The sequence below is a fragment of the Micrasema longulum genome, unplaced genomic scaffold, assembly GCF_059751315.1.
Source record: "Micrasema longulum isolate JH-2025_06_02 unplaced genomic scaffold, ASM5975131v1 h1tg000954l, whole genome shotgun sequence".
Taxonomy (NCBI): domain Eukaryota; kingdom Metazoa; phylum Arthropoda; class Insecta; order Trichoptera; family Brachycentridae; genus Micrasema; species Micrasema longulum.
Genome location: NW_028278145.1, coordinates 69624 through 89237, shown reverse-complemented (window position 1 = coordinate 89237; position 19614 = coordinate 69624). Strand labels below are relative to the sequence as shown.

At 33.7% G+C, this 19614-nt stretch overlaps 1 protein-coding gene and 1 long non-coding RNA gene across 8 annotated transcripts in view; one reads left to right on the top strand and one right to left on the bottom strand.

The window, feature by feature from the left end:
- Positions 1 to 19614, bottom strand: part of spen (spen family transcriptional repressor split ends) — a 175897-nt gene that overhangs the window by 134391 nt on the left and 21892 nt on the right. The window lies entirely within an intron of this gene.
- On the top strand, positions 10004 to 14286 carry LOC148277934 (uncharacterized). Its single transcript, XR_015823327.1, has 2 exons — positions 10004 to 13597; positions 13808 to 14286. It is a non-coding gene; the product is annotated as an uncharacterized LOC148277934 (long non-coding RNA).

The following is a 19614-nucleotide window of genomic DNA, read 5'->3' as shown; positions in this document are numbered from 1 at the left end:
ATTCTTTTGTCTGTTGATTTTAGTGAACTTTAGTTATTCGTTGCTTAGATCAGATGACTCTCTTCACGACAATAAAGGTTTCAGCTCTTTAACTTCACTAAAATCAACGGATGGAAGAATTGAAGAAATATGAATGTTCAACAAAGCAAAATGGTAAATGTTACACAGTGTGTAAAGTGGCCACTTAAACCAGCCAATGACGGGTCATGAGCCCTGTAAATGCATAGACTTCCATATTCCCTTCTCTGGAATGTTCTCCATCCCTGTTGTAATTTGTTAATCTTAATGACTCACTAGGGGTGAAATCCAGTCTCGTGTCAACAAACATTTAGACAAACTCAAAATATTGTAACATATTTCCCATTTTACATATTGATTTTGTAAATATGGTGTTTAATAAATTACCTTAACCCTTTATAAGACATCTGGAACTAAGTGTTATATACAAATACCACCAGAATTATTTAGGTCCAAAATTTTGTATTAATAAAATTAGTCTTATGTCAGAAGAGTATCCTTATAACGTACACTGTAATAGTCTACTACTCAGATTTTTAAATGCAATATATTTATTATCTTAAAAATGAGGTTTGGAAGACAAATAAAAAAATGTGTCTCTTAGTCGTATGACGTAATAACAAAGTTTATTCATTTGTAACATTTGTTTGTATGTTAATATTTGAATGGTTTAACAAATAAAATAAGGAGTGTTGTAAATTATAAATTAATTGTTACAATATTTAGTTTACCAAACGAGAGGATGATTTGAAACGTGAGCTGGTGAGTGTATAAACGGTTTCAAAAGAGAATAATCGAATTAGTCAATAACTTTGAAATTTGAAAAAAAGACATTTATTTTATTTATACAATACAAGCCCATCAATCAGCGCCCTTGAGGTGATTTTCACCAAAATGGCGCTATATAAATTATCCAACTATACAACTATATATAAGTAACCTCATCGTTGAGTACGAGGAATACGTTCCCGACGAAGTTATACTCGACGAATTTCGTTCTCAACGAAGGTCACCTATATGCAAACAAAAACACATTTGGCAATGAAAACGCATTTTATTTACGAACTCTTGACATATTGTGGAAAGATAGAGCCTTTCTAACTACTTTTACGGTCAATTGTTTTTGGGCGGGAACCGATTCCGCGCCCGTTTCTTGGCAAATCGTCGTATGATTACTGCAGTTTATATCTTCCAGCTCTTCATTGTGCTCGGCTCATCCTGGGCTTTCAATATATTCAAAATATCACCAACTTCAGCACACTCAAGGCTATAGTCATTGACGTCAACTTACGTATTTTTTTCCAGCCGAGAAGTGTTAGACGATCTTTGCTGGATTTAAATCCTGAAGCAGTCTCTTTTTCTGCGGAAATTAATACCCTCGTTGGTAATTTTTTAAACTACAGTAAAGGCATTTCGTCCATGTTAAATATAAAAATGGTAGTAAACGGCGAATTAAAAAAAAGTGCTAGATATAACGAATTTCCACTCGTTGGGGGCGTACATAACATATGTGTAAACTAAAACGAACTAACACGAAGATACTGACTAAATGAGTCTCTTGCTGAAATATTTGTCAATTTATATTAATATTAATGTTTTTCGATAAAACTCCATTGTTAATTTGAACATCGAGTATCAATCAAACTTCCTGTTTTAGTCTCAAAGATACCTTCTTAGGCGAAAGCACTTGTCTGTCAATAAAGAAATACATAAGGGACCTTACTTATAAACCTGGTAAAAAGTTACACCTAGGCATAGTGGTAAAATAAGGATAGGAGTACCATCGTTATTGAACCACTGTTATAAGGATGATATTCCCATCCGTATTCTACCACCATGCCTAGGCGTAACTTTATGCCAAGTTTATGAGTAAGGCCCAAGAAAAATTAATCTGGGTTTAATTGATATTCGTATCTTTTTTAAAATATATTCTAATTTATATTGCAATAAAACGAAGAAACCTTCGGTACGCCGAAATATTATATAAATATAAAATATTTTTTTTTATTTTGTCTTTAAATAGTACAAACATAATAAATGAATGTCCTAATATTAACTTATATCTAATTATTATTAAAACATATACTAATTATTAACATTTCTGAACAATATACGTACACTTAAAAAGAAAACTTCTATAAAGCCAACACGAATAAGATTACTTTTTAAAACTTATCTGCTAAACACATGTTTTTTTAATTGACATTTAAATGAAATAATATTTTTTTGCTCTCTTATTTCTAATGGTATTTCCTTATAATATAACTGTACAGCTTGGTGCATCAATGAGTTCTGTGTATTTGTTTTCCTACGAAATGGTAGTCATACGTCATACTCCATGTTTATTTCTTGTTTTATATACATGTTCACATTGATTAGAAAAAACCTTTTGAGTTTTTATTATTTTATTATATTATTATCATCATATTTGTACGCAATAAAGCGTAAAAAAAGGAATGTACCTAAGCATGTTCATCTGATGAAAATAATTTATACGCTATTTAGAAGACATAAATAACTCTAAATTCGCGTAAGTAATTAAAATGAGGAGTTAGGTTTGTAAAAAATGTACAATATTAGCCCATTTTCCCGCTAGAAACCAAACTCATATGATGTATTTGTAGCTATGTGCTATGTGGTACCCAAATATTATTCCTTCGCTCCAACACTGAGCATCGATCTCCGCCGCGCGGCGTTGCCGGATTTACTCCAGGCCAAAGCAGCGGGATACTAACACTAGTACGGAACGCCAACAGTGTATGCGTGTGTGGGAATAAGAATACGAACGCCGCAGATACACGGTGAGCAATATTACAAATGTAAACAAATTATTTGTTTACATCGTCGCAGCAGTAAATTGATGGTACTTTACAGGTCATGGCATACAATACAATTATTTGTTAAATCTCTTTTAGGTTTATGTAATTATCATAGAAGAACCGCATTCTCAGATTTTATTGTTCGCATATCACAAAAGAGATTTTGAGAAAAACGTTTGAAGAGTACTCAGCTAAAATTGTCTCATTGCATTTATTTTTACTTTCGAGAAATTTATAGTATTATTAGACGACGGGTGACGAAAAGTAGTGAAATCAGTTTATGTCAATTTCAAGAAAGTTTTGTAATAAAAAATATAAAGTTTACTTTTTTGTTTATTATTTTCTGTAATTGTTCGAAAAAATATATTTTTCATTAATTGAAAACCTATTAAATTAGGTGCACGAACCCAGTGTCCCAAAAACATGGTTTATATTCTTCTTTTTGCTCTCCTATAAAATAATGATTTGTTAATGGCCCATTCTTACCTACCATTTATTTAAGAGAATATGATATTATGGGAGTAGATATTTACATGATTTATGACTTGTCATTAGCTGAACAATATTTTGCGTATTTAATTATAATATTTTATTATAATATTTTTAATAAAAGATTTAGCGTAATATTTTATTATAAAATCAACAGATGAAAGAATTGAAGGAATATAGATGTTCAAATATGGGCAGAATGGTGAATGTTACACAGTGTGTAAACTGGTTTACTTAAACCAGCCAATGACAGGTTATAGGCCCTGTGGATGCCTAGACTTTTATATTACCTTCTCTAAAATGTTTTTCATCTCTGTTGTAATATGTTAATGTCATTGACTGGTTTAAGTTGCCACTTTACACACTGTAACATTCACATATCTGCCTAAGCGTGAACATCCATATTTCATAAATCCATTAGTTAATTTTTGAGAAGTTTAAGTGCTGAAACCATTACTGAATACTTTATATTGTCCTAGGTCCTAAAGCTCTTCAATATTTTTGACCCTGTTTTTATATTTAACAAATGACTAATAAATGCATAAATAATATTTAAAACGGGCCACTCATTAGATTATTCAGAACGATAATCGTGATTTGTTTTAGTGCAATTTTAGTTATTAATTGTTTTACCTATTTATTTGTTTGAAAGATCCGATTTAGCCGGGATTTATTTCTAGCAAGTCAGGACATACATCTTTGAAAATTTATGTATTTAATGCAAAAACAAGAAAATAAGAATAAAGCAAAATAAATTATATTTTAAGTTTATACCTTGATGTGATCTTTGAAATCTAAGTCATATAAATTAAATGACATATAATGTGCATTAATAGTATACTCAGAGTAATAACGCGCCACAGCTGTTGAGATGGCATTTCGTTTTATTGCATATACTCGTATATAACAAAAGCATATGTATAAAATGGTTTGGTTTTTGGTTTAACAACAAACGCTTAACGGACGCTTTCGGTTTGCAGTTGCGATTCTCGACCTGACTATACCTCATTACTCTGAGATTTGTTTTTAAAAAAATACATGATAAAAAATCACAAAGTTAGTGCAATAAATTACTGTTGTTTAAAGCACAATTACTCTAAATTATGGATTCAATGTCCGTGTAAAATACCATATTATCAACATTTATTTATTTAATGTAAATTAAATAAAAACCAGTAATTTCCAAAAAGGTAAATTATGCTTAATTTGACATTTTCATAATTTTGTGAAAAAACGTTGCAACTCCCAAATGGATCGCAGATGATTTAGTTTGGTTTTAATGAGAACACACAATTTTGGGGTAGTATTTCAATGGGAAGTTACCTACAAAGTACAATTAAGTTTTCCAAATAAAAAATAGAATAAGCATATAATTTTTTTTCAATACAGGTTACCGAAGAAGTTACTTTAAACATTCATACAAATATATACATTTCAGTAATTAAATATGTATTTTACATTATAGACAGTCTAACTCTGTTAACTTCCGATTGTAATTGCCTCCCAGAGGTGGTACTCTGAATCTTCTCTACCCCCTAGAGTGGTAAGTTTGGGGATTAATATTTTTTTAATGCGACGACACTTTGCTTTATACTTCAAACGTCAAATGGTGTATGTATAAAACTGTTTAAAAAACGGAAAAAAATACGGTTTGGTCTATTCAACCGAATTAAGTATTTTGGGTAATGCTTAAGATCGCAATATTGTTCTAAATAAAAATCATCACGTTTGATTTCACGTGTTCATATTCATTTGACGTTGAATCATCAGTGTGGCCAGATATAAAGCAAAGTGTAAACGCGTCAAAAAAATCTAAATCAACAAATTAATCACTCTCTAGGGGGGTAGAGAGAATACCACCCGGGTACGCTTATTAAAATATGTCAAGTACAACATAGCGTTGAAAAAACATAATTTCCAAACTAAAATGACGTCACACCTAAATTTTTTTTGGTAAAAAACTATTATTATTACTTAACAGTTAATTTGTCTTTGCAGTTTTAATTTTAATAGAGCATGAGCGAGTTATTTTATAAATAAAAAAATATATACATAATGATTTTATTGTTCAGTAAATAATTTGAATAAATCCGTAGAGTGTGATGACAAAATACATCATCTAATTTAAATTATAAATTTAGTAAAATACAATTAATATTCATATAATCACTTTGTAAAGTGCCCATTGAGTATTATATTACGAAAACGGCGCTATATAAGTTCATCATCATCATTCCCTTTTCGCACCTAATGAGGCATATGGCACTGCATTGGTACACCGATCGCAGAGTATCTCGAGTATTTTGGTTACATTAAGCTAAGATGATCAGTCTTACGCTTCAGGTACCAGGCCAGGGACTATGAAATATTCTGGTGATAATACATCCTTTCAAATAAATATTTCATACCAAGCAAGTCGGGAATCGAACCCGAGACTTCTCGAATGGTAGGCAAACGCATTCATAATAATAATATAAAGATAGCCATTACAAATTTTGTGTCGGGTTGTAGTCCCGTGGGGCTAGGGTCTCACTCACGGATCAAAGGTCCATGGTTCGAATCCCAGTCTACTCCAACTTGATTCCCATTGTCTAATAGTGAGTTATTCACAACTCGTTGAAAATAGCCCTCAAAATAAAATATTTGCGTAAATTATAAGAACACAAATATTTATTTAAAAAAAAAAAATTGCAAGCGAGAGAACATTAACATAATTGAACTTTTTAAAAAAATATAATTTAATTAAAAAGATAAATATTGTTGCGTTATAATATTCCGTGAAAATTTACAATGGAGACACGAAAGATTAAAATAATATAAAATTGATGAAATATAGGCTAATTTAGTAACAAAAATAGTGTTTTATGCGTAAATGATAAGTAAGAATGATTGTTATTGGCGATAAAGCTATCAGCGGAATGTTGTCATTCACCCAGTACATACAGCGGATTGAATAGCGATCTATGTATACGTGTGTCAAGAACTCGCTTGTAGTGAGCGCAATTGAGGAACACTGAATGCGAGCGAAGATAAAAAATGTGGTGGTGTCTCGGTTCTCGGTGTGTGTACGGAGTTGTAACTTTGGAGATTCGTAGTGGTGTGCGAGAGACGGAGTTGTAACGCCACGTTGCCATTTGGAGATTAGACTCCGAGACCGTTAAGCGAAAAGGCGTATGCGGACTGAAGACTGTCTCGTGCATTTTCGTATCATTGCGCTCAGAACTTAAGGCTACAGACTGCAAAGTAAATGAGTTCGTGTCACATACGCTAACTAAAATTGTGTATTCAATTTAATGGTACCTACCGGATAAACATAGCAACTTAAATTTCGTGGGTCGGAGAGCGAAAAATATCATGTTTATAATGTACATTTTCGCTGCCAAACATTTTTTAAGTACTGTTAACATTGACTTTTGAAATAAGTTAACTATGTAAAGTAGGTTTCAAACTTTATTTGAATGGAAATTTGAAATTTTCCAGATTTCAAAAATATTTACAAATATGCACTATCTAAAAGAACACATAAGGTAGAAAGTAATCGGTTGTTTTAAATCTCGATTAATACTTTGCCACACTGCACTGTAATGAATTATTATTAATATTTTTGGCTAAAATAACAATTAAATACAGGTGGGTTTGTAAAAAAATACTAAAAACAAATAGAAGACAAAACTAATTATTAAAGTACTGTTTTGTCTAAATTTCAGATACATTGATTTCGGGTTATTATGCACTCTTATGAAAAATTGTTCAGCCTCTAGCCCACACCAGTCGGTTACTACAAAACCGGTCAATTTTTTTCAAGTGGTGAACGCTAAAAATACTAATCTAGTTTTATTTATGCAATTAATATGCAATAATTACAATTCCACCTAACAAGAGTGTTACAATATTACTTCCTTATATTTATTTATTTCCGAATTCTCGAGTTATTTTACATTATGAGGAACAAAAATCAATTTTTAAAAATAATTTTAATATGTCTGTATTTCACTATAACATATTATATGTATACTACTAATTCTAATACTACACCGAATTAATTCCATTTCATAAAATTAATGTTACAGACAAAATATTGAGAGATAAAGTTATTCAATTCAATTTCAATTTATTTATTTTAAATATAACATATACATTACAAAAATATATTCAATACGTACATATTATAAAAAAGGAAAAAGAATACACGAAAGAGACTCATGTCAAAGGAGTCGAAGAATCCTGCTCCGGAAAACCCCTTCGGATACATGGAACAGATCAATATCCAGAGCGATGTTGTTCAACATAGCGGTAGCTCTTCCAACAGGCATAACCATAGGCAGGTTGGTCCTGAATATCGGAATATGAAACAATCTATGCTGACGCTGTCTTAGGTAATTATCAGGAACATACAAACCAATGCTCATCATAATTTCAGAATTATCGATCATACCGCGCAACAATCGATAAAAATGTGTGGTCAAATACACATTCCTTCTAGTCTCTAAACTGTTGTAGCCAAGCATACCCTGGAGAAACTCGGTCGGGTAGAGCCAAGGATAATACCCGCACTCTCTCATGTAGAGATATCTCAGAAACTTCTTTTGGATTTTCTCTATCATAAGAGAGTACTTCAGTTCATGTGGCCCCCAAATCATCGAGCCACTCTCGAGTCTACTTCGCACCAAGGAGTTGTAAAGAGTTCTCAGTACGCGGGTATTTTCGAAAACCCTGGCAGTACGCAGAACAAATCCTAACATCTTCAATGCATCACCACTGATTGTCTCTATGTGTTCATGAAATGTCAGAGTGCTTACAAATCTAACGCCCAGATCCTTAACATTCGATGTTCGTATCAGATTCTGGTCATTCATTTTGTAGCGAAAAAAAAGAGTTTTTTGGGCCCTAGTAAAGGACGTGACCGAACACTTGGAAACATTAAACCCAAGTTTGTTTCGCCTTCCCCATTCAGATATATTAGATATATCCGCTTGGAGAAGACGAAAATCGTCAGAAGTTGTCACCTTTAAAAACAGTTTTAAGTCATCCGCAAACAACAGAAAACGCGAGTTCAAAATTACATTTTTAATATTATTAACCCTTATACTGCTAAACAACGATATATCGTTGTTGTTAATCCCTATCATAAAGTTCTAACTAGACTGATGCTGACGTCATAATCCCCAAAAGGGTAAATGAATTCGGGAACTGCTTGTTGCACTTAACCGTCAGTGGTATAAAACATTTTCAAAACATAAAAATTACTTATTCGACGGCTTATTATTTAGTTTCGTACCTATTTCAGGCCTACGGAAAATTTAATACAAAAAATATTTTCTTACGCGCAGTAAAAATTTAAGTATTAAATTGTTCGGCAAAGTTTCTTGAAAATAAATAAAAAATAATTTAAAATATTTTAATGAAAACGAACAACTTTGAACGACGTCACTTGTTCATATGAATCAACCAATGATAAGAGGGTTGTTTAAGATTTCCGGTTTGCTAATCGTCAATAAACCAATCAACAGAACTAACCGAGAAGAAGGGGAAGAGACCTTGCGACGTCACACGCGGATTAATGTCAGAAATACAAAATTTTAAAAGATCGTAGCGCTGATAATACGATACATAAAAATTGAAAAAAAAAGCTTCGTCTATTAACCATTTTATTTTTTTAAACCACTAAACATCCTCATTATAAATTTACTTATGATGTTTAAATTCACAGTGCTTTTAAGAAAAGAGAAACAACTAAACACAGGAAACTTCTAGCTAGTCGGGACCTGAAACAGTGAACTTTTTTACATTCCAGAAACAGTGAAATAAAAAATAAATCAATGTTAATAGTAAGATTTTTTATCACTTATATGACATCTGAGGAAAATAATTATATTCGGTGTTTTCCCCGCTATTAAACCCGATTCAGTGATTACGAAAATATTGATGTACTTCCGTAATGAATAACTAATTGAATACTTTACCTTTAATATAAAAGTTCTTATCTAGTGAGGTCCCTATATCACCGGAAAACCCCATAATTAAGAATATAAACAAATAAGTAAAGAGCCATAAAACATAAAAATAATTCACCATGGAACCTAATGATTGTCAATTAGGACGTTTGAATATTAAAAAAATCATTTGTTAATTTATTATAATGGGTACCCACAGTAATGGGAAATCAAAATATTTAAGCTGTTCATTAGGTAGTAATTATTACTCTACTAACAAAACGTAATTATTACTATACAAACTCTATTCTACAAAGAAAACGTAAATGAGGTATATCAGCTCGATATTGATCCAAAAATACTTCAGAAAAAGCTTCTTCGATTTCGTGCTCTTCGTAAGAGTCATATTATAAATTATTATCACTATCACTTAAAAAGATATCATTATTGTCTAATTCACTTTCGGAATAGGTTCAGCTGCTAAGCCTCTGAGTTTCTCGGCGAGATACTATTATTTCTTTATCACTTTTACTATCCGTTATCATTTTGAATGATATATTTTGTAAATTTATTCATAATAAAAACACGCTTTGCATAGTTAAATTGTTAGTTAAAGTAACAAAGTAAGATTAAAAATATATATAAATGTAAAAAATATGTAATTTACCTCAGCTGTTTGTAATTTCGGCAACTGTTGTCTATCTCACTCAATCCATTATGCGTGAACTAGCTATTAGTGTAACGGAATATTTTTCTTAGAAGAGATATCAGTTGGTGAGACAGTTGTACAAAAACATTATTTTTTCAAATTAAAATTATATTATGACAACTACCAAGAAATAATATCACTTAGTACATTTACCGGTTACCTTTAAGTTTCAATCTAAATAACTCCCTACAAACATTTGGACATACTCAAAATATTGTTGATTAAAATAACTTGCATAAAAAATTAAAAGTATTTTTAGGCATTACCTAGGAGGTAAAATAATTTATCCAGATGAAACTCACCGACATCAATAAAGGTTTCAGCTCTTTTAGTTTGCAAAAGTTAACAGTTGGAAGAGTTGGGGTAATGTAAAAATAACCATGAATGTGGATGTGTAAACATACCCAGAATAGTGAATATTTCGCAGTGTGTAAATTGGTCATTTGAACCAGCCAATGACAGATCATAAATCCTGTAAATGCCTAGACTTCCATATTCCCTTGGCAAAAATGTTTTCCCTCTCTGTTTCAACAAATTTCAAGATATATTTTACTCAATTTTTGTTTAGCATGCATTTATGGAAGTGGTAGGTTTGATAATATATAACAGAGCACTTTGCCCCGCAATCAACAAAAAAACTATCATAATTATTTCGTTTCAATTATAACAATGCGCCTTGAGATTGCAGTACGAGATCAGTTTTGTTTGTTTTAATTTTCAATTTAGAAAGGGTTTACAACCGCTGTACAAAAATTGTCTATTTGCGGCACGAATTTTCTATCTTGCTCACTCCATTGGGTTTGAACTAGATATTTATGAAATGGAAGATTTTTCTTGGAATTGCTATTAATTGATAAAACGGTAGTGTGTTTGGAAAACAACGTATTCGATAAAATATTTTTAAAATGTATTAATAATAAGATTTCTGATTAGATTCTTGAAAAACTGCGTAGCAGCGTAAGGGTTAATGAAAATTGAGAACAACAATGGACCCAGGTTAGAGCCTTGCGGGACACCCGAGAAAGTATGGAAATACTCTGACGCGATTATATCCAAATGAACCACAAACGTCACCGGCCACTGAAATAAATTTAACAATAATGCCGAAATAAAATATAAATAAATAAAACATAATATCATCTGGCAGCATCGCAGAAACAATGCCCGCCTGACAGAATCATCTTAGAGAAATTCACAGCATAGTACCTACGCACCTACGTAATATTACGAAAAGCTAAAAAAAAAAAAAGTATATAATTAAACACACAACCATAAGCCTAGTTTGCAGTATACAAATGCAATACACACTCCGGCTGTATGGACGACGACGCACACGAAAATAGGACTCGTAAATAAGAGAGCACATTTGTTTGGATATCCCCTGTATTTATTTATACGTTGCGAATGTGTTAGTGAGGTCGCTTCGCGGACCTGGCGGGCAGCGGCGGCGGGCGGCGGCGGGCGGCGCGCGGCATGCGGCGGGCACCCCGGCTATTTCCAACACACTGGATTAGTGTTAGTATTGGTGATGGAGAGCGCTGTGTGCGAGCGTTGGGTGTATTCGCTATTCGCGTTATATAAACACCACGGCGCTACGTACAGGTCGGAGCCGCGTTGCCGGATTTATCACTACGGTCTCTGAAACTGTGAAGCGACGATGCCAAAATATTAAATAAGATGCCGTGTTATTGTGAATTAACTCGCTGCTGACGTTTTTATGCAATTTATGTTTTTATGTAAAATGTTTAAAACACCGAAACTCCTGTCTCTCAGAGTCGAACTATTCTTAAACTTTTTTTATGATATCGCTCGAGTTCTACAGAAATATAATTTTGAATTGTCTTATCGTTCTTACATGACTTTTACGTAGGTACATAATGTCATGTGTAACCTCTCAGAAAAATGCTGATCGAACAGGTTGATAGTTGATACAAAAACACAATAGTGGTAGGTAAATACTCGAGAACGTGCATCGGAGAAAGGTTTGTATTCGATACCTGCTGCTGAAGGGCGAATTCCAGTCCTACTATTATTCCTGAGCTATTATGTGTAATTCCTACAGGATGCATTTACAATACACGAAAAAACAAACCTTGCATACAGGTTTATTTAAGATAATTATTTAACAACATTTCTAAGGAAATGTGTTGAGCTTATATAATATAATGTGCATTTAAGTAGATATATAATACGATTATTAACTTGAACTGAAACCTGAGCAAAGGATTACCAATAGAAAGGAACAACAGGGTTTTAGACAAAATCGATCCTCCACTGACGCAATTTTCATTCTAAGACAGATAGAGGAACAGGCAATAGAATGCAATTAGGTTGCATTTATACGTTTTGCTGACTTGATTTAGGCGTTCGACGGGGTGTTGTTGAAATACATTATAAGAATGGTACCAGAGAGAGGAATATCCAACACCATAGTAGAGACTATTCAAAGTTCCTATATCAACTGCAAAACAAAAATTAAAAATGAATTATCCGAGGTATTAGACAGGGATATAGTCTGAGCCCTTTGCCGTTTAATTTTATTATGGATGAAATTGTAGAAGAGGTGACAGGCTCGGGACTGGGTTACAAAATGGGCAATAAAACTACCACAAAAGCTAAATATGCCAATACCAATTAGCAAAACAAAAATACTTACAGTATCCAGACAACCTGTAACCTGTGCGAGCTGACTATTGACAACAAGCCAGTGGAACGAGTCATAAATTTCAGATATCTGGGAGTAGAAATCTCAAGTCATAGCGATTTGTACACTCAAGTCCGAAAAAGGGTAACTCTTTATACAGTCGAAGATAACTCTGTTAACTTCTCATCGTAATCGGGGCCCTGGGGGGCTATTGTGAACCGCCCTCGCGACACGAGAAAATAGTTTTTCTCGTGTGTATTTTGTATGTAAATACACGATATAATACGGCCGCGAGAGCGTTTGTAATACCACCCCAGATCATTTAGCACGTGCAAAATCGTCTAATCGCCCAATGTTTACTTTGTCCCTAATTTGACTGAAATTGACGACCTGCATATGTAATTTTATACAAATCGAGTGTAAATAACGAATACATTGGCCGTTTTGGCAAATTCGAGTGAGAAATCGTAAATCTCAGATTTAAAAAAAATATTTTTTACACCACAGCGGGCTAGGAGGTCCGGTGAATAACAGGAATTGTTGCATGTTGACCCATAATTCCACACAAATTAAAAACAAAATAGCGTAAAGTAAAAAGTGCATCGACTAATGAACACGTATGGCTCTGGTGGGTTCAATATAGGTGTAGAAGTTCATACTGTATACTGAGTATAACCCTGGGGTGACATGTACCGCACACCGGTACCGTGTCGCCAGTCGCCAGTGCGCTGTGCATTGTGTGGAGTGTGGAGTGTAGAGAGCAGTACGCGATATGTACGTATGTAATAGGTAGGCAGACGGCCACTACAGAAAGCAGACAAACAGCCAAATAGACTAACAGACACGGTACGACGTGTGACGTAGTGGTGTATAGCGAATAGTGAGGGGCAATCGGCAATCTACAGTCGGCACTCAGCCCAGCGCCAGACCGAGTCTGAGGGAGGGACGAATGCGAAGGGGAGAAACAATAGGACACGTGAAAAGGGTATTTATTTAACAAATATTCATACACTATATTGAAAGTGGAACCAGTTAAAATGCTGACAACGGAAATATTTATAATTAATCCTTCTTCAAAATGCAGTTATTTCCACGCTATGAATGTTCCTTAAACTACTGGTAACGATTTCATTCACCGTGTCTTTATATGACAGAGAGCAGAATGTGTATAATGTTCTTCCGTTATTTCTTCCAGCAGGCGAAAATGGACGGTAACGTGAGACGGAGACGACCGAGGAAGCCGGGGCATGATCAGATAAACCAAAATCTTAAGTCTGGTCATGTCAAAAGCAGGCAGAACCGAAGGGCATGTATGAATGTGGAAGAAGCTAGGAATTTATGCCAGGATAGACGTGTGTGGCGGTCCATTCTCTCTGCCTACCCCTACGAGGAAATGACGTGATGGTAGTGGTAGTAATCAAAAGTAAAATAACGATTCGATAACAAATCAAAAAATGCAATTTCGCGATGTCTTCGGAGATTAAGTGCGGAAAATAACGATCAGTGTTTTAAACAATATCTACATGTTAATATTAATGTTCGAGGAGATAATATTTATTCCAATCTAGTAAAAAGAAGTATTTGCAAACGCGAGTAAGATAAATTTAGGGAAATAAAAATTTATAATTGTGCAATGAAATTGTGTACATGAATAAATAAATTACAATGCCTACATTTATTTATTTTATTTAACACTTTATATACATATGCAATATATATAGATATAAGATATAAGGGCGGGCATATTGCCTTAAGGCAATTTCTTCCTACCTACCCAAACCGTTCAGTTTGAGAAAATTACAAATACATGGACATATTGAATCTTACAATTTTATACAAAAATTAAAAACAAAGATTAACAAAATAAAAAATATATACATTGTGATATACATAAGTAAAAAGTGAATCCTCAAATGATTTTTTGTAAGGAAAGCATGTGTCTTTAAAAGTGTCATAAATTGAACAGATTTAAACTATGGATGAGTATTACATCTTTGTAGACTAGGTACTTAGATAGTTCTTTCGATGTAGGAAATTGGAAAATTTAAAAATATATCATGACGGCAGGGATTGCGAAGTAAGTTTTAGATTTTATTTGTAATCAATGTAAAGACCAATTTCAAGCATTCTATCGGCGTTGGAGTAAATAGCCGACACGCTCATTACTCGACCGGTTCAAAAACGAAACGAAGAAGTTTGGCTATTGGCGAGCATACTTCGCGACAAAAAGCTATCCGCACAAGAGCCGAACTTGAATAGAAAAACAATTATTCCGCGTTTACGGTATCCGGTTCGGGCAAAAACGTCCAACACGACAACCAGCCGCCGCGCTGGTGTATCTAATCAGTCGTGATAATGAAACTGCGGGGACAGGCATAGATCAATATGGCTCACCAAGGACGGATGACTCACCGCTCACAGGCGACAAACGAAAAGTAACGCAAAACTAAAAACCTCACCGATATGGTCGGCAGCCCTCGAGGGCTATCGATCCGGAGGGCTTTGCGTCCGATCTGGGAGACACAGGGCACCCGCTAGCCCAGCAGCTCGGAAGGCAGCGGTGGATCTCCGCTTCTGCCATCGGATCGACGTGCATTCTTGGCGTACAAGCAGGACCTAGCGCGCGCGCAATATGTACACGCGCATGCACGCGGAAAACGCTCAACTCCTCGGAGTTGTTAATGATTAAAGCGTTAATTATCTGCGGTAAAGTAACCGATCATGAATGAGAAAACAAATTACCAGTCAGCTGCTTTACGTTTATGTTAATTTACAACGTAAACATACGACTCGCGCATGACTGTGAATCGTTCCCGGCAAATAATAATGACAATCTTGCACGAGAGTTGATCGACGGTACAAAGTAAAGTAGGAAACCTTACACTCGTATTATAGAATTCGTAATCCAATAAAGCGAAAAATTCATTTACGTATAAGCTATTATGTGTCCTCACATTCTTTAAAAAAAAATCATACATACTTGATGCACAAAAGCAAATAAAATAAGTTGCGTTTATTTTTGGGCTCACCCCCTAAATATTTTGGGTCAGATTTACTCAAAAACAAAATTTCATCTCGATAGGCCGATATCAACCCGAGCCGCACGACGTGAGCGCTAAGTTAGAATGTTAGGTTTTGTAGTTTTAAGTCAGCAAAAAAGCTATGATACATATTTAATTATGTAGTATTATGGTTCTTAGTATTCTTGTGGATATTTACTTTTTTTTTTAAGGAATTACCCGCTAAGCATCTATTTTAGAGGCGTGTCAGCAGTTGGGAAATAGAGGATATGGAAGGAAGTTATGAAAAATACACCACAACACCCAGACCAGTTAAGAAAAAATCTTTCTTGCAACTGACGGCAATCGAACCCGCGACGCCAGTTTCACAGTTAGCCGTCTAATCAACTGCGCCACGGCGCCTGTCCTTAATACAATTAATAATAAATATTCAAAATAAATGTATGATTTTAAAATATTATCGAGGAAAATTAAAATAACGGTCAATCTTTTTAGATTTATTCAGTTCTTAAGTCATTTGTTTTGTTTCTGTTTGTATTTTTTTTAATACTTATCTAAGTACTGTCGTTATGAAAGATGTAACACATGGAAGAAAACCAATGTTTATTCAAACTCTAGTCATCCGAATTGCCAAATATCCAGACCGTTACCAGGAAAGAAAAAATGAGAAATTTTTAATTATAATTTGATTGGGCAATTGACCTTTGCTGAACATGTTTGAGGTAAGTTTTTAATGTGATTCCAATTAGCTGTATTATTTCAAAAAGCAATAAAATCTGGCACTCGTTAATCCGGATAGTTGAGGTTTTACTGTATTGTACCCAAAGTTAACGATTCATGGGTAAATTACTACAAAACCAGTTATTATGAACACTTTATTTAGAAAATATAATAATTTATTAATTTGTTACTTGAATGTACTGAAATTTCAAATAAATTTACGAAACCATAAAAAGTTATATGGGTTTTTTTCTCTATCTCAAGATTAGAATTATCGGTTCGCAGTCTTTCTGCGGAAATGTATCGTTAGTATGAAATGTTATTATTGAATAGAATTTACAGTTCAGTCTTCGCGAACAATAGCATGTCTTGGAAATGTACCTCACCCGTACGCCATACACTATAAAATACATGATATTGCATTATGTACACTGTAAATACCGGGAAAGAACACATACAATTATAAAAACTGAGTATTTACTTATTTTTATTTATTTATAAAGGCCCATAGGGTTTTAACGTGGATATACATTACGATATTAGTATAGCGAAACTTTTTTTATTAGCGTATCTTTAAAAAAAAGTTTTTCATACTATTTTCATATTTTTATGTTTATCATGTTATCTTTATATTCTTACTAGTTATATGTAGGAACATGTATTTGAATGTACCAAATACTATATTTTATCTCTTACTTTATATTTTTTAATTATGTACCATACTTGTAAAAGCCCTCTGGGCGTTTATGTGAATTAAAAAGTCAATCAGTTTTGGAATATGGAATAATTGGATGAAGATGTGCAAATGACACATCGATCGAACAAATAATAATTGCACAAAAAGCTTTAATAATTTTTTAAGAGCCCCAATCAAAACTAGCTCCCTCGGTATATTCGTAAATCTTAATGTAACATCTGTAAAACAACTTTATGTAAAATCTCAACAGAGCTAGGTAGAGAAAAAAAATTGTTAAAAATTTACACAAACATTATTCTCTACCTTCCATAACTCATTTCACAAATACAAGAATTACTAGATACTCCACCCCGATGCTGCAAAAACAATTAAAAATTAATACTACCTTCGGTCAAAGAGATTGGCCTACTACTCGGCTAAAGTGTACAATCTACTGCCATTGTCCATAAGGACAATTAGTAAGTACTCACAATATAAAATTGCTATTAAGAAATGGATAGTGGAGGTGGGTTGCGCACGGATCGATGAGTGGATCAAGCCAAATAGGTTTAAATTTATGCCTTACCCCCATAGAATCAACTTACTCCACTAAATAGCGCTAGCAAAAATGCTGTGTAGAGTTTCTGGTAGGAAATCGTCAACAAATAAATTAGTATCAGTAAATCGGGACATTCGATGGTAATATTTGCTTCATTTTAATGAATAGAAAGCCATTATCAATAAATAACATAAGTATAACATATTATAGGCATATATTTAGATACTGATATAATTGATAATATATATAAACTCAGTTAAACTAATTTACCAATCTATCGGAAATTACAAGTTATTAGTTGGCAGACCCTTTAAGTCATTTTGATTGATAAGAATTACTGCGAAGCATTTGCATTTACAGTTAGGAATGTATTATTTAATTCATGTAAAGACATCTTATAATCATAGTAAATCAATAATGAAGACAATTATTATTCGACACTGACATAACTTTACGACGAAATAAATACGTGGTGGTGTAAAAATTAGAATATTATTTATAACTCCACTGTAAATGAAAATATTTTAAACATCTATTGTAAAGGTGGTCCGAGTCTTTTGATTAGTATTGTCTAGTAGTTTATTGTATAATATCTTTAACGACAAATTAAAAAAAAATAGGAAATAAATAAACAAGGAAGAATTTCGCGCAAGGAGTACATAATTAAATAAGCATAATTTATTACTATCATTGTTTTAAGCAGAATACGGTACGCAGGGTTGCCAACCAGAAATGATGCTGGGCTGGTCATATAGCCAGAACAACATAATCTAGATGGACAAGAAAAATCCTGGAATGGCGACCCAGAACAGGCAGAAGAAGTGTCGCCAGGCCTCAAACAAGGTGGTCTGATGACGTAAGACGGGTTGCAGGAAGTGGTTGGATGCGGTCGACTCAGGATAGGGAGATGTGGAAAATTAAGGGGGAGGCCTATGTTTACCATTGGACAAAAGACGGCTGATGATCGTCATGACGCAGAATACAACAGCAATTACAGAAACGTGACTATTTATTATATTTGGATAATATAGTTAATTGACATTACTAGTTAATATCGAAATACGGGTTACCAATGTCAGATAATAATATTAGCTTTGTTGAAATCTACTCCATTATCAAATTGCGGTTTACATATCATTATTACAATTATATGAGACTCTTTGGGAGTGTTATAATATGCGTGGGTTGACTGCGGTGACGTTGATGTAAGCCACTTTTTACCCACTACGCATTTACTGAAGTAATAATAATTTGATAAGTAGATAGATATACGATTACAATCCCAGGCACATCAAAAGCAAAGTACTCCTTAACGTGAAGGAGAAACATTTAAACAAAGTATAAACATATATAATATGCAGGAAAACAACCTAGACCTATTAAAAATATTTTTTTCTGTAAAAAAACAATTATTCATATAATACGACTTGAAACGTGAACGATTACAGGTTTTTAAAGAAGATATTCCTACAAATATCACAGATATATGTGTGTCCACTAGATGCGGCACTAAGTGCCCGTCTTGTGTTCCATTCAACTTAGGTGTCGGAACCTATCTTGTATTTGGCAGCGGTCAGTTAACGTAAAGCAGCGTAAAATGGCGCGACATACAGTTTTGAATTTACAGTAAACTGGCATACAAGGGTGACAAATATACACATTTTCGTACGGAAAAATCGATTTTACGTTAGAAACAATTGGAGGTAACTTAAGCCATAACAACACCATCGCTTTTCGCTGTGTTAGCGACCATTATTTTTTTACAGTAAAAACAATCAGGCCTTACATTTGACAGGACGTAATTCAGAGACAATTTTTTTATCACATTACCACTTTTTCACGTCAGCATCGCTAGTGACAGCGGCAAAAATTCGGCACATCGCAACATATTGCACAAGACCTATTCAGGCATCGCAGTTAGTAACAGGGCACCACCGCAGGAACGTCCACATTACGAAATGAAGGCTTACGACGACAGCCCAAAAGCAAAACACGAGATCGGAATAAGTCTAAAGAAGCGTTGTTGT